Source organism: Sciurus vulgaris (genome assembly GCF_902686455.1).
Source record: "Sciurus vulgaris genome assembly, chromosome: 6".
Classification (NCBI taxonomy): Eukaryota; Metazoa; Chordata; class Mammalia; order Rodentia; family Sciuridae; genus Sciurus; species Sciurus vulgaris.
In genome coordinates, this window is record NC_136466.1 from 56549893 (window position 1) to 56567295 (window position 17403).

A 17403-nucleotide genomic window follows, 5' to 3' on the forward strand; every position below is an offset into this window, starting at 1 on the left:
CTTGAGAAGTTAAGCAGTAGAGGCCCCATGAAGTCTCTGGTGCAGCCCTCAGACACTGATAGGCACCCCACCCTGCTACTGGCCACACTGTACCACCAGCATCTGGGCCCCCCAGGATGGCCCCACCCTCAAACAACCCATAGGAATGGAGAGGCACCTCACACACACAACCAGGCACCCTGTGCCTAGAACTGACAGGGTAGCTACCCCACCTAATGGGGCTACATCCCACCTAGCAGTGTAATCCCACAATGCTCACAGCCCAGGCCACTAGGACTTTTCAAAAATAAATTACAGCTGAAGAAACTACAGACACTATAATGAAGTGCCCACCTGGAACCAAAGCCAAGGCAGCAGAACCAACCCAAGTGTCTACCACAGTTTGCCAGCAGAAAGTCTTCTAAGATAGCCACTCTATAAAACTGGCACAGGCAACTCACCCACCAAATGCACTAATACTAATGTAGGGACATGAGCATGAAAAAAGTGATGTGCTGCCTCCAAAGAAATACAAACTGTCTAGAAACAAATGCAAAAGAAAAAAAATACATGAGTTGACTGAAAAAGTTCAAAATAATGAATTTAAGGAAACAAAGAGGTACAAGAGAATAGATGATCCAATGGTATTATAAAGACAATGCATGATATTAATGAGAATTTTAGCAAAGAGATCATAAGAAGCAATTCGAAATCTTGGGGCTAAGGAACTCAAATAAAAGTTGTTTGAGAGTCTCAATAATCAAGACCAAAGAATTTGAGCTTAAACAGTTCTTTTGAAATAACACAATCAGAAACAGAGAAGGAAAGGGGGAAAGAAATGACTTTGAGACTTTGCGACACCATTATTTTAGCAAAGTTTTGTATCGTGACATTCCAGAAGACTAGAAACCCCTATTCAATGAAATAATTGCTTAAATCTGGCTACATCTTAGGAAATCCATGAACATCCAGGTCCAAGAAGAAAAAAGAACCCCCAATAGATTTAACCAAAAAGGATCTTTTCCAAACTGTATTATAGTCCAACTCTCTAAAGTATATGACAGTAGTTGGGTATAGTGGTGCACACTTGTGATCCCAGCAGCTTAGGAGGCTGAGACAGGAAGATCCCAAGTTCCAGGCCAGACTCGGCAACTTAGCAAGGCCCTCAGCAAATTATTAAGATCCTGTCTCAAAAACACGAAGGGCTTCAGAGGTACCTCAGTGGTGAATTACCACCCCTGGGTTAAATACCTAGTACCAAAAACAAAATTAACACAAATTAAAGAAAATATGGTATATACACACAATACCCTATTAGTCATAAAAAATGAAATTGTCATTTGCAACATGGGATGGATCTAGAGGATATTAAGCAAAATGTTGAAGCACAGAAAGAAAAAAATATGTATTCTCACTTACACATGAAAGTTAATCTCGAAAAAGTAATAACAATGTTTGCCAGAACCTAGAATGGCTTGGGGGAGGGAGGGATGGAGAGAGGATGGTTCACAGGTATGAGGGTACAGTTGGATAGGAAAATCTTCTCATTCCATAGCATAGTAGATAACTTTGACAATTAGTCAAGTATTTCAAAATATCTAGAGAGGATTTCAAATTTTCCTAAGACAAAGAAAAGATGTCTGGTGATATATGCCAATTACCCTGATCTGACCATTACATGTTGTATAAATTAATTTTTAAAAGATTGTTCCGAGTTGTGGAAAGAGGCACCTCCACCCCAGGAAGATCTAGAGCCACAGGTTAATGTCAGCATAATAGGCAGGTCGCTGTCCACTTGAGACCTTCACCCCAAAGTGAAGGCCAGCTGTGGCCTCTGGCTCAGGTGACCTGTGATACCACATCTCTGGCTCACACCAACATAACAGGGATAATTTCAATGTTCCTCCTTAACTTGACAAGAGTTGTTGTCCCAACTCAAACACAGAGCGCCCTGGAATTGTCCTGCTCCCCCGTGCCGCATGCCTCAGCCCGTCAAGGTTGAGCCACTGATCCTTGGTGTGGGGACATGCACCTTGGTCCTGGCACCTTTGTCGTTGCTATCCTTGTCCTCGTGACATCTCCTAGCCCAGGAAGGATTCCACTTCCCACGTTCATCACCTTGCTTTCATTCCAAATTCTCAAAGCTACCTTGATCAAGGAAATAATCCTCAAAGATGAGTCTGATATCTGATTGTGTTCTTCAAAAGTGAAAAACTCCCACACAATGGAAACCATCTATTCCTCATCTTTAGTCCATAATATGACCATCACAGACCCTTAAAATTTCTTTTTTTTTAAACTCGGGTTTGAAATCATTTCAAGCCATAGAGAACTTGGTGCCTGAACATCCTCCTGCCTGGTCTCTCCCCCATCTGCCCACACACTCCACTGCACCAACATTAAATCATCCTGCATACCCTGCGTGTACCTGCCAACATCATCCACTGTCTAACTGCAGCCAGCAGCTGTTTATTTACAATTAGATCTGCCAGCTGGAAAGCAAACATTCTACGTTACCAAATCAATCAATGTTGCAGGGAGGGGAAGAAAAAAAACAGGTACAGCGTGAAATGGAGGACAGGAACATTACATTATATTGCAGCTGTCCTTGTCCAATGCTATTAGATGTTCTCAGCACTAAGAATTAATATAACTGTGGTCTGTGATCAGCTGTCTTCCTGTTGCAGCTTCAACATCTAAGAAAGGCAGCCCAGTAGAGGTAAAGATTCGGCTTCAGAACCCCACAGCCTTCATCTAAAGACATGGGCAAGTCTATCCTAAAGAGCAGTTCTCTATCATGGAATTCATGTTTATCACATTTATTTTCTCTTTTGCTCAAGTAGTGAATTTAAGTAGCAGTTAGAGCTAAACCACACATTGATACTGGAACTTCAAAGTATCATACTATAATGTACGTAGTATGCAAGGGTGTTTGTATTTGGGGGCAGGCTCTCATTTAAGGACTCTTAAATGATTAATATCTCTTCATAAAGTGACCCTTGATAAGGTAGTCCTCCAGTTTTTATTGATTCACATATTTGCAGATGTTCATGACCTCGATTTGGCTGATAACACTTAGCTCACATTAAAACATGTGCCCAGTTTATTCCTCAAAATTGGAAAAACGAAAGAGTAACAATTTAGTAGAAATACAGCAGCAAAGGTTTACCAAGCCTAGGTGTGGCTTGGGCTCCATAGCTACTATTCAAGTTGGTGAAATTTAATTGATTTTTTTTTCTAAATTTTTTTTTGAGGGGGAGAATTAATGATTCATGAGAATCACAATGGGGAAGGACAGGCCACTAATTAAAAAATTGGAGGGTCACTAAACATGATGGCAGTATACAACTTAACATTTTTAACCCATAAAAACTTTGTATGAATGCATTCACACCTGTCAACACCCTCTAAAACTCACTGCAATTTGACTCCAAGGAAACCCTGTACCTGTGCTTCTTTGGGCCTGATGTACCATAAACTTGAAGGACTCTCCTCTCTGTGTGCTGGTTCCTAACAGGAAACCATTACTTGGCATAAACGCAGGAAGGTCTGCTGAAGCCTGACAGCTCCTTGACAATGTCTAGCCAGACCTGCTGCAGAACCCTCTGCCCTCATTAGTGAATACGCTGGCAGTGAACAGAAACACAAACTTGGACAGTTTAAGGAAGCAGGAAAAGATGGTGATGGGCTTTGGAAGAATGAATAAAACATTCTTGGCCAAATAGTGAGATTGGCCATTAGGGGTTCCAGAACCTCCATCAGGAGCTTCCCATTGCCTCTACCCAGATTTTGTTTTCAACCGAGGCTCCGATTCCACCACTTTCACTGAACTACCTCAACTCCAAGGGGAACAATCTACTTTGATACTACCTGGTTTGCCTAACAATTCCAAGCAGGATGGTAGAGTTTACTGGAGTGCATAGTTTTAAATTATAAGCAAACACTAGAAACAACTACACTGGCGATACAGATAGGTGTGCTGAGATAAGGGTCACGCTGAGGAAAGGCAATGGGACCACACAGGACCTCTTCAGACAAGTGAGGTTAATAGAAATTGGCAGTGTTTCCAGTAGTGGGGAGACTACACTGGAGACTGTGCAGTTATGTGTTTCCCTGATCCTGACCAGATAGGAGTAGGGTGGGATTGAGATGAAGCCTTTCCTAGAAACTGCTCACCAAGTGTAAACAGTCTGTATGACCTACTCAGTGTCATTGTGTTACGGTTTTCTCCCTATTTATGATTATTTTGCTCCTGGAAGAATCTCTTTTTACACTCACCTTATGTACTCATTCTCATCTCTCAGGAGATCCAAAAAAAAAATACCATCATACTCATTTTGTTTATTTGATTGAATGCAATAGAAATTAGTTTTGGGAAACTTTGGTCAAATAGAGCAAAATGAGCAGCCAAGTATAAGGTAGGATGGAAACCAGGCTAATGCTGGGAAATAATGGACAGCCTCTTCAGAGCACAAAAAGTCAAATCCAGCCGTTTCCAATCTGTCATTCCACTCATGATTCAAATTTCTGGGTTGACTTTTGTGCCTACCATTGGGAAGAAGAGGGCTGGACCCTCAGATCCCCATGGAAGCTGCATGGACTGGGGAAGGGAGGAACAATGTGAGGAGCAGAAGACAGGCTGGATGCTGGGCAGGCCTTCCAATCACCAGGCTCAGCTCTTGTCCCCCTCCTCCACCTGCATTGGGTACATTTTATTGCTTCTTTTAACAGATTTCTCACATTCACCAGGTTTAAATTCCCACTATGGTTCGAATCAGAGGTTGTTCAAAGTTTCCACGTTGAAACCCAGCCCTTAAGATCTAAGAGGAAGATCCTTCGGAAGGAACACTAGTGAATTATGAGGGCGGAACACTCAGAATTAGATTAACACTCTTGTAAAGGGGGCCCAAGGGATCTTGTTTGTCCCGTCCACCATGTGAGGACACAGCAAGAGGTCATCAGGCTGCAACCCTGAAGAGGACTTTTTAAGAACCTGACCATCCCAGCACTGAGCCTGGGATTCCCAGCCTCTGGAACTCCAAGAAAGTCCATAAGCTGTCCAACTTACAGTGCTTTGTGGCAGGAGCCTAAATGGCCTAAAACAATCAACTCTTGAACTTCAGTTCTATTAATCACAAAGAATGAATAAGAAAATCTATGGAAAATTCTTTAAAAATAAAAAGCATTTTTAATGACATCAATGACCAAGAGAACTTTCTGCGATGGTGGAAATGATTTAAATCTGGTTTAAATTGGGCTGTCCAACATGGTAGCCACCAGTCACTTAAGACTAGTGCAGCTGAAGAACTGAACTTCATTTCATTTAAATATAAAGTCAAACACAGGCAATTATTTACCATAATAAACAGTGAGGAAGCGATGTAACACTCAAGAAATGTTTTGCTCTATTTGGAATCTGTATGGCTTCCATTACTACTTCACTCACATGTTCTACCAGTTGAAAGTTAAAATATTTTTCTAAGGTCATCAGGAATTCCGTCCCAATTGCAAAAATGTGGCTAATAAAGTGTGCTGTCACTAAGGACTTGCTTGCATCAGGTCCCCTAAAATCTAACCCATTCCCAAGCAAATACACAAAGCCCCAGGAAGTCCTGGGCTTCAACTAGCGCACTCCATAGGTGTACAGCCTTGGGTAAATCCAGTTCTTTCATTTCTTGAAAGGAAGGGGCAAGGCTTGTTATCCTGAGGCCTCTTTCTAACTCTAACCAGTTTTTACTTCTTTCTCCCATTAAAATTTAGAAGCCTTAAGGCAAGATTCCAAACAAACAGCTACAGGTTCAGGCTAGCAGACAAGTGAAACTTGCCTTGTGGGGCCTGGAACAAGCTGGCAGAGACACACCCTGGCCCGTCACACCACCTGACAATGTGCACTTACCTCTGGACTCTGATTCAGAGACCTCAAGATAGTTTTTCTTAATTGGCATCCAAAGGCATTTGTAAGAAAATCTGTCAGCTAGGCACAACTCATGAGGGCAGTGGTGCAACAGATTGATTTGGATATCTTGTAGTTAAAACCTGGAGGCTGGGCACAGGGGTGCACACCTGTAATCCCATGCTGAGAGAAGTCTGAGGCCTGCTGGGTAATTCAGCAAGACCCGGTCTCAAAATAAGTAATAAAGACTGGGGATGTAGCTTAGTGGCAGAATGACCTTGTGTTCAATCCCTAGTACCAAAAATTTAGACCTGCAGCACTCAAATTGTCCCTTTAAGGACCTACTCCAACACCCAGAGTTTTCTGACCAGCCCCCGCAAAATCCTATACCGTTTTTCAGTTAAATTTGTGTTTCTAAGTTCCCTTTGGGGGTTCCAAACATGATTCACATTCAGATGTCAACTGTTAGATGGAGCTTACCACCACCATGATTGTGAAGGTGGCTTTGTTTCTAATAACCAGAACAAAGAGAAAAATAATGTACCAAACACAATTCATGGGTGCCCGTCTCTCATTGATCATTCATGATGCTACGAAACAAATTCAAGTATGAAGGGATTCACCACTTCTGTTTTTCATTAAAATTTGTGTTTTATGGAAAACTGATTCAACTTAGTCTCAGATAAAACAGATTACTGCTTAGAAAATTCTAACCTTTCCCTACACAAGCATAACTTGTGACCACAAATCTTACTGCAGTAAGAGATTATAACCACCGGGTGGCAGCATTGTATCATTAAAGCTCATACCTTGGGATGCGCTCAAAAAAAATTTGTCTTGACCCAAAGTCAAGTCAATCTATGCTTCTTAGGTTCCTTCTTAGCTTAATAATTATTCATATTATTTGAATTTTATAGTTGTGGCTTAACCCATTCACTCTTAAATGTTTAAAACGTTGAGTTACAAACAATTTCGGAATTGGAGTTAAATGGAATAAAATTGAATAAGTATTTTTTAACAAACCTGTTTAAAGTAGTGTCCTTGATTATTAAACTGTATAATAGGAATGACAAACTCTGCATTTTTTAAGAGAAATTCTGAATGTCAAGATTTGTGTTCTGGAAAAGCTGAAGAGAGACTAGATATGCAAAGAATCTTTTAAAATACAGGGATTGGGCTGGGAGTATATAGTTCAATAGTATAACACTTGCATTCTGTATGCGAGGCTCTGGGTTCAAGCCAACCCTAAAATACAGGAATTGTACCCCTGTGTACCATATTTAACTGCATAATTGCAGATTATAATTTTTTGCAAAAAAAGTGGGGCAAGACCATTATGAGAAGTGATTTTACACACACACACACATACACACAAAGTATTATTTAAAAATTACTAAGCCATCTTTGGTGCACAATTAGGATGCAAGGAATACTTGAGTATACATTAATGTGGTTGCAACAATCATGCCATCAAAGACATATAGAAATACCACCTAAATTCAGATCTCAACCATAATGCTTAACAAACTGGCCCCAGCCTAATAGGAATCAGTCTCTTCTCCTATCCCTTCTTTTACTCACTCATACAAATTTGAATCAGTAAACCATGGGAAACTGCCATCTCCTCACAATTTGAGCCAAAAACAAAACATTCTACCACTAAAAATACATTTATGTACAAATATCCATAATGCCATTTTCTATTTAAAAAGTAACATTTTATTATGAAATATCCAGGAAAGGTTATAATTTTCAATGGTCTCGTCAATGTTGCCTTAGCCCATTCCTACAGTTACGTTGAAATGCCTTAGACTGGGTGATTTATAAATATCAGGACTTGGCTTATCATTGTCCTAGAGGCTGACAAATCCAAGATGAAGAAGCCAGCAGGTCATGTGGCCGGTGAGGTCTCTGCTTTCAAGATGGGCTGCTTAGCCAGGTACATGTCTGTACGGAGGCCAAGGCTGGAGGATCTCAGATTCAAAGTCTGCCTCAGCAACTTAGTGAGTCCCTAAGTAACTTAGGGAGACCCTGTCTCTAAAAACTAGAATGGGCTGGGGATGTGGCTCAGTGGTTAAGCAACCCTGGGTTCCCAGTACAAAAAAAAAAAAAGAAGGTTCTGCTTGCTGTGTCCTCACACAACAGGACCAGACAACACCCTCATACCTCTTCTGTAAGAGGGCCACCTGCAATGACCTCAACCTCATGATTAATCACCTCCTCAAGGCCCCACCTCTTAATACTTAATGTGGCAATAAAATTTCAGGGTATGAATTGAGGGGCACATTCCAATCATAACATTCTGCCTAGACCCCTCAAAATTCATGTTCTTACACACACACACACACACACACACACACACACAACATTCATTTTATCCTAATAGTCCCAAAAGTCTTACCTCATTCAAGCATCAACTTGAAGTCTCATCTAAACTTCTATATCAGATGGCTGAGACTCAGTCCCTCACAGCTACAAGTCTATAAAATCCAACAAGTCATTTCCAAAATGCAATAGGATGACCACAGAATACACATTCCTGTGCCTAAAGAAGAAATAAGGGGGGGAGGGGGAGAGTAATAGATCCCAGATAAGTCTAAAACTCAACCGAGCAATCAACATTGGTTATTGAAGCTTAAAAATTATCAACTTTGACTCCACATCCCACCTCCTGGACTCACTGGGATAAAAATTGAGACCTGTGTCCCTAGGCAGCCCCATCCCCATGGCACTAATATAGGTGAATAGGGAAAAACATTGCATTGCCTTTAAAATCTGGAACAAGATAAGAATGTCCACTCCCAGCTCCTAATATAGTGCTAGAAATTCTAGTCAGGCCAGAGAAGGAAATAAAAGGGATAAAAATAGGAAAAGGAAGGAGTCAAATTACCATTGTTGCATATATGATTCTATACTTAGAAGATCCAAAATATTCCACCAAAAATGCTAGAGCTAACAAATTCAGCAAAGTAGGTTTAAAAATTAACATACAAAATTCAGCTTTCCTATATATCCAAGTACTCTAATACAAGTTTATTTATATTTTAATTATAGAGAAAGACTTTGTTTTTGCTTCTTTATTTAATGAAATATATTGAATCATCTGGCTCCTCCTTCTTCCCTATGAGGTCCTTAGGATACCTGAAATTATGAACACTTTTAAAAATACCTACATATATATATATATATATACATATATACACACACACACACACACACACACACACACGTTTCGCCTGCACTAAAACAAGGTACAACTTTCGAGAATTTGGGCACTGGGAAGCCATGCTTTGTCCCCAACACAAAGAATCTTTGACCCTTTCAGCTCCTGTTGCTGTGAGACCTGTGCTTTGCACTCAAGACAGCACGAGAACACCTTAAACCAAGCAGAAGGGGACCTTAATCCCTCCTTTACCTAAAGGTCCACTTAGCCCATTTAATGATTCATTTTCCATTTTGTTTTGTCTTGTACCCTCCAGAAAAGACCTCTGGGGACTCTATAGAACATTTAAAAGCCAAAATGTCATGTACACCAAAGCCAAGGCCCTAAGTATGAGATGACAGCGGTCCACCTTGGTAGAAGGGGAGGAAGTGCAGTCAGCCCCATCCTGGAGAACAGGCAAACCTGGCCTGATGGAGCCTGAGGGCAGCAGCATTCACAGAGATCCTCTGGGACTCCACCCTCACACTGAACAAGCAGCCTCAGCATCTGACCTCTGGCTGACTTTGTAACTTTTATGGTAACCAAAACAACTGCAAAGCTCAAACCCAGCTCCCTTGACTCTTAAGTTAGCCCAACCCAGCAATGCATGGTCTGATGTAAAGTGCTTTTTCCAGAAAATAAACACTGTTTACCTCACTCCCTCTTCTCATTATACTACAAAAGAAAATGGTGACCCATCCTCAGAGATAAAATAATCAATTGAACTAGAGATAGGATGGCAGATGTCAGAATTCTGTGTTCAAGTCTGACTCATTTATAATAATGGAAGGTAGAACTTGTTTCTACTTTTAAAAAATCAGTCTTACTTAAGAAACAAAGTAATGAAATACTATATGATATTAACTCATTACCCATAATGAAGAACAGATAAGATACTACTGGATGAGAAAGTCATACTGTGAACACTAAGCTTTTTAGAAAAGCTAAGCTGACAGTACAATCTGATGTCAAGACAAAGGTAGTACTGACTGTCTAGAGTACTAAAATTATAAATTTTGATGGTTCTTTGTTGAGCAATAAATTATGCTAATGGCCCTATGGAATACTGCTAACAAAAATCCTTAAAATTATTCCTATAAACTTTAAAATTACATTGCTTATTTTAACCCTATTCATTTATTTTTATCTCCATACAAACAAAACTTGTCTCATAACCTGTTTGATTCCTTTAAACCTTACACTAGATTTTAATACAGCAAACCTTAGTCCTTCTCAATTTCACTCCAATCCAGTATGTAAACTCCATTGAAAAGAGAACACCATTAAAATCTCAAGAAATTGAAATATTGCCAATCCCTTAGGAAATTCAGAATTCAAATTTGAAACCATGTAGCTTTGACTACATTGTTTATTTACCCTCTTGCTTTTTGGGGATAACTTTCAATATCTTCTCATTTGTAGGTACTATTTTCATCTACTGAAAATTGCTAAAAATCTGAAGTTTTGGTTTAATGCTTTGCTCAAAGGTATTTGATTGATTGTGAATAATATTCAACCAAGATCTAAAGTATTTGTTTACAAAACATTTAATGCAATTGTCAGACACTTAGGCTGATTTCAAATTTCAAGAGCTCAAACATGTCCACAATTTGACGGGCAGTTAAAGAGAAAGGACTTATTCAGTTATTTCGTGTGTACCAACCTTCTCATAAAAATTTGACATTTCTTACTCTGTTAACTACAGATTTTTTAATTAATTGTTTTATTTTGGAAATTACTTTGGCCATGATATTCAATATCAAGTTCCTGGCAGTTAAAAAAAAAAAAAAAAGATTGTTAAACACCATAAAGCACAAAGAATAAAGATTGCCTTCATCTTGAAGAGAGTATATCTTTAAATGGGAGGTTGATCTCTTCATACCACTGCTCATGAAGAGCTTTTCCTTAGTGATATTTCTTTGCAGACTCTCAGTTAACGTTTTGTCGAAATATAGCATTCACATATTAAGCTACACATCTCAAATGTATATCTTGATGAATTTTCACAAACTAAACACTTCAACAAACACCAAGTCTAAACAGTTATTACCCATGCCTAGAAGCCATGCCATGTTCCTTTCTAGTAATTATACCCTTCTCTCTCACCTCTGCAACCAAGGTTACCACTACCCTAACTTCTGACACCTTGGACTAGATTTCCCTGTTGAGAAACTTTCTGTAAGAGGAATCAAACCAGAAATACTCTTGTTCCTCAGCAGCACGCTCAAAGATTCCTCACACTGCTTGATACAGTACTTGCTTCTCCTCACTGTTGCTTGGTACTCCACTGGATGAATGTACTGAAATCGTCCCATTCTACTTGTGGTTATTTGGGTAGTTCCCAGTCGTGGGGTATAAAAAGTGTTGTATAAATAAGAATGCACATACCTATTGGTGCACGTATCTATTTTTCTGTGTTCCTCCCCCCCACCCCTCCCACCCCTCTTTTCCCTCTATACAGTCCCTCCTTCCTCATTCTTGCCCCACTCCCACCCCCATCATGTGTCATCATCCGCTTATCAGCGAGATCATTCGTCCTTTGGTTTTTTGAGATTGGCTTATCTCACTGAGCATGATATTCTCCAATTTCATCCATTTGCCTGCAAATGCCATAATTTTATTATTCTTTATAGCTGAGTAATATTCCATTGTGATATTATATATATATATATATATATATATATATATATATATCAGTTTCTTTATCCATTCAATTGAAGGACATCTAGGTTGGTTCCACAATCTGGCTATTGTGAATTAAGCAGCTATGAACATTGATGTGGCTGTATCTCTGTAGTATGCTGATTTTAAGTCCTTTGGGTATAGGCCAAGGAGTGGGATAGCTGGGTCAAATGGTGGGTCCATTCCAAGTTTTCTAAGGAATCTCCACACTGCTTTCCAGAGTGGCTGCACTCATTTGCAGCCCCACCAGCAATGTATGAGTGTACCTTTTCCCTCACATCCTCTCCAACACCTATTGTTGCTTGTATTCTTGATAATTGCCATTCTAATTAGGGTGAGATGGAATCTTAGTGTAGTTTTGATTTGCATTTTTCTTATTACTAAAGATGTTGAACATTTTTTCATATGTTTGTTGATTGCTGGTAAATCTTCTTCTGTGAAGCGTCTGTTCATATCCTTAGCCCATTTGTTGATTGGGCTATTTGTATTCTTGGTGTAGAGTTTTTTGAGTTCTTTATAGATTCTGGAAATTAGTGCTCTATCTGAAGTATGAGTGGCAAATATTTTCTCCCACTCTGTAGGCTCTCTCTTCGCATTGCTGATAGTTTCCTTTGCTGATAGAAAGCTAGTTAGTTTGAATCTGTCCCAGTTATTGATTCTTGCTTTTATTTCTTGTGCTATGGGTAGTCCTGTTAAGGAAGTCTGATCCAAGCCAACAAGTTGAAGAGTTTGGACCTACGTTTTCTTCTATAAGATGTAGGGTCTCTGGTCTGATTTCAAGGTCCTTGGATCCATTTTGAGTTGAGTTTTTGTGCAGGGGTGAGAGATGGGGGTTTAGTTTCATTCTGTTGCATATGGATTATCAGTTTTCCCCCAGCACCATTTGTTGAAGAAGAGGCTATCTTTTCTCCATTGCATATCTTTGGGACCTTTGTCTAGTATGAGAAAATTGTGTTTATTTGGGTTTGTGACCATGTCCTCTATTCTGTACCATTGATCTACCTGTCTATTTTGGTACCAACACCAGGCTGTTTTAGTTACTATTGCTTTGTAGTATAGTTGAAGTTCTGGTATTGCGATACCCCCTGCTTCCCTCTTCCTGCTAAGGATTGCTTTAGCTAGTGTCATAGATTTCTAATTTAGTATATTTGCTTCAACTCTATATGCCATTAACATTTACATCCAGACTATGAATATTATTTCTTCAAAGTTGAACCTTCTAACTAAATCTTACAGAATAATCCCCAATTTTGTTTTTAAAACTATTTATGAAGGTCCAGTAACTTCACTTTAATCCCATGGAATGAAAAAAAAAAAAACTGAATCACGATCGGAATTAACCAATTTCTTTGCAGCATCTGATGACACTTAGAAAATATCAACATAACTACAAAATTCTTCTGCTAATGGAGCCAGCACTGCAAGAGCTGTTGCTACACTTTTGCATATGCACCCAACTTGGAATTGAAAGTGAGAAAGATAAATTTAGAAGATGATTCATTTGATCTGAACCAAAATCATTTCATAGAGTAATGCCTCTTTTAGCTGCATGTGGAAAATTGTTGCCTTGGGCTACCATCTTCTAAAACTATTAACACTTAAAGTTGTTGCTCATGATCTTTCAGCAAATCAGTGTGTTTCTGGTTTTCATGTGGTCAGTGATGCCACTTACAGCCCTTATAGTGGGTTCATTATCAAATTGCTTTAAAATTTAGTATTTTATTATGGCCTGTTCTTCCATTACTTTGAGCTCCCTGCTAACTAAAATGTTTCCCAAAATTTCTTACAATACTATCAAATTAACATTTATAAACTTACAGCCACAATAAATGAATAAAGAGTCACTCTTTCCAGAGCGGTTCAGACTATTCCCTGCATGCATTCCTTCTATTTGCACCCACCAGTTTCACAGGCACCTAGCAATTCCCTACTGATTGGCCACCAGGACCTCATGTGCTCCAGGCTGACACAATGGTCACTGCGCAGCTAGCATACTAATGACCTGAAGGGACAACAGCAAATAATTCCCCCACTCGATACCCAAGAACTGTTCCTAGTCACTAGTGACCAAGAACATGTCATTTTTGTAGTTGAGCACCCGTGCAACCTAGTCGTGAAAGGGAGACAACAGTTACATTGCTAACTCACTGCCTGTAGACTTTGTACGCTACTAGATAAGACCATGGATGAATCTAGAAACATGGAGTTTCTACAAAAACTACTCATTAAGGCAACTAAAAAATTAAAGTGGAAAAAATAAAAAACATCTCAAGTTGCTAAATTAGATGGAATGCCAGGATACTGTGTACAAACCAGTTCTATCTCACAAATGAGTCTGTGTTCTCTCCAACTGAGTAAGATTGAAAGATCTCTAGGGCAAATATTGAGTGCCGATTACACCAAGGCCACTGACTGCTCCCTGCTCCCTTCGACTTTACAGGAGGAAGGGTCAGAACACCTTTCTCCCTTCAACTAATGTGGCCACATGGGCTGGGAGCCAATGATCTGTAAGAGATGCAACTGGATAGGACTTTCGAACCAAGCTTTTTAAGAGGCAAGTGGCACATCCCCTTCAGGACTTGGCCCTTTAGTCTCGCCCATTCTTTCTGGTAACCTCTGATAGCTGGGCTGTAATAGCCACCTTCACCATGAAGAACAAGGAAGCATGGTTAGAAAGATACCTGCAATCCTGGATGGTATGGTCATCACAGAGCAGTTGCACCAGTCTTGGCCTGCTTCTCTCTGGACCACTGATTATGTACACTCAAAGTCCTTCTCTAACAGGTGGTAGCAAGGCTTGTTCCTGTTTACAGTAAAACATTTTCCTAAATGAAATGCATCCATATCCCTGCAATAAAAATACCTAATATTCGTTATTCCTATAGAAGTGCTTCTTTATCAAATTAAATACCTCAGTTGAAACTTGGTGTTAAATCCACATTTTGTGGACAACAAACACATGAAAAAAAATGTTAAACATTATTCGCAATTAGGGAAATGCAAATCAAAACTAATCTGCAATTTCATCTCACACCAGTCAGAATGGGAAAGTCATCAAGAATACAAACAAATGCTGAAGAGGATGTGAAGAAAAAGGAACATTGTTACACTGTTGGTGGGACTATAAATTAGTACAACTACTATGGAAATCCATATGGAGATTCCTCAAAAGACTAGGCATGGAACCACCATATGACCCAGCTATACCACTTCTCAGTATTTATCCTGAAGAGTTGAAGTCAGTGTGCTACAGGGATACATGCATACCCATGTTTTATGGTGGCACAATTCACAATAAAACTATGGAACCAGCCTAGCTGTCCATCAACAGAATGGATAAAGAAAATGTGGTATAAATACACAATGGATTTTATTCATTCAAAAAAAATGAAATTATGTCATTTTCAGGAAAACAGATGTAAAATAAGGACATTATGTTAAGCAAAATAAGTCAAACTCCAAATGTCAAGGGTCATTGTTGTCTGACATGTGGAAGTTAGAGAGGAAAAAGGAAAAGTGGAGGTGGATTTCCTAAAAATCAAAGGTAGATTAGTAGAGGAGAGGGACTGAGAGGTGGGAGGGAGGGGAAGTGCTGGAGAGTGATATTGGCTAAATCATATTGTTGTATTGTGTGCATGTACAATTACGTAACAAAATTGCCAGGCATTGTGTGTAATCCCAGAGGCTTGGGAGGCTGAGGCAAAAGGATCTTGAGTTCAAAGTCAGCCTTAGCAACTTAGAGAGGCCCTAAGTAACTCAATGAGACCTTATCTCTTATGAAATATAAAAAACAGGCTGGGGATGTGGCTCAGTGGTTGAACACCCCCTGGGTTTAATCCCCAGTGCCAAAACAAAAGGTAACAAATCTCATTATATATTAATATAATACAGTAAAAGAAGTCTAAAGTTAAAAAGCCTCAGCTTGCAATATTCAATAGCATGATTATGTCTGTCTTTGCCTCACTTCATAGCACGTCTTCTTGAAGTTTATTGAGATATAACTGACAAAAAATTTATATATTTAAAAATATAAAGTGGGCATTTTGAATCCAATTGTGAAAATACCAACTTTGGTGGGGGAGTGCCCAGTACTAAGAATTGAACCCAGAGCTTCATGCATGCTAAACCAGCACTTTACCACTTTTTAAATACTTTTATTTTGAGACAGCATCTAAGTTGCTAAGGCTGACCTCAAACCCCCAAGTAACTGGGATTACAAGCATGTGACACTGTGTTCACCATAATGCACAGTCTTAGTACACATTATTTCTATTTATTGACCACTTTTCTGTAGGCTGCCTGAGATTTTTATCCATATAAATCACAGCATTATTTAAAAGTCCTTGAGAACCAAGATGGGATCGTATACTTTCACTGACTTTATAAAATTTTTCAGTACCTGATTAGAAGCATTGTGCAGTTTACTTTCCTAATATCAGAAACTGCTAAAAGTGTTTATAAAAGTTCTCCCGTGTTTTAAATATTTTTAAAAGTTCTGAAAACTGATTAAGTTATTCCAACAATTAAATTGAAAAGATTTTCCTCATTTGTTTTAAAAATTTTTTAAATAGGATATAAAATTTAGTAAAGTGTATTAGCAAAAAGCCAGCTTTCAAAACTGTATAGAGTAACCACCTGAGTTAGTTACACACACACACACACACACACACACTAAAGCAAATAACATTTCAATCTTCTAAAAAAAAAAGCATTTTGGCTTTCCTTGGAGTAGATCTGCTTTTAAATGAGAAGATGATTGTAAATCACTCTGAATTACTCCTATACTGTGTTCTATTGTTCCCCAGGATGAACTTGAAGAGGCATCTTGTGATTTATGTATTTGTGATCAAAGTAAAGACAGCCTGATGCATTTGCTGTGGGAGCAATTTGCATTTCATTTTATGTGCTTAGTCAAATGTTAGGTGAACAGCTGAGGCAGAGTAGTAAAAAAAAAAAAAAAAACAGTAATGTCAGGTCTTAGAACTGGAATTTACCTGGTTTTCTAAGATCTAAAAATGAATCATTTAATTGACCACATACTAATCTGTTAAGATCCACTTAATTTCTACATGTGTATCATTCTTTCTTCCCCAACTAGATTGGATTACTTGAGGACAGGAAATGTGCCTTTTATACATCATTTTCTATCTTTAATTCATGATATACTCCTGGACACATAGTTGGAATAGGATGAATACTCTTTGAATGATTGACACCTCCTCAGTTGATAGCTATTTTAAGAGAAGAAGCCCTTCCAGTGATTGCTAAAGAGAAGGATAAAGTGCCCTTGATTCCCAGTATTTGTAAGCACACATTTAATAAGACTGCTTCTCAAGGACATTTCTTTCCACTTTGAAAATCACTTGGAAAATATTTGGCACCTGTTCTTGAAATCAGTATTTCACTTGAAGGAAAAATGCTAAATTCAGACTTGCTCCGTGGTTTTTCTTTTCCTCTATTATCTCACTGCTTAAAAAAAAAAAAAAAACACTCTTCCACAATTTGCAACTGTGTACTAAATTAGCCAATCTCTCACCTTGACTTTCAAGCCTCACAGTTTACCCTTCTCACTTTATCTACTGCTGCAATTATTTGTTCCAGTCAAATCTCCCTAGTTCTGCAGTCGCTGGCACAATTCACATTCCCT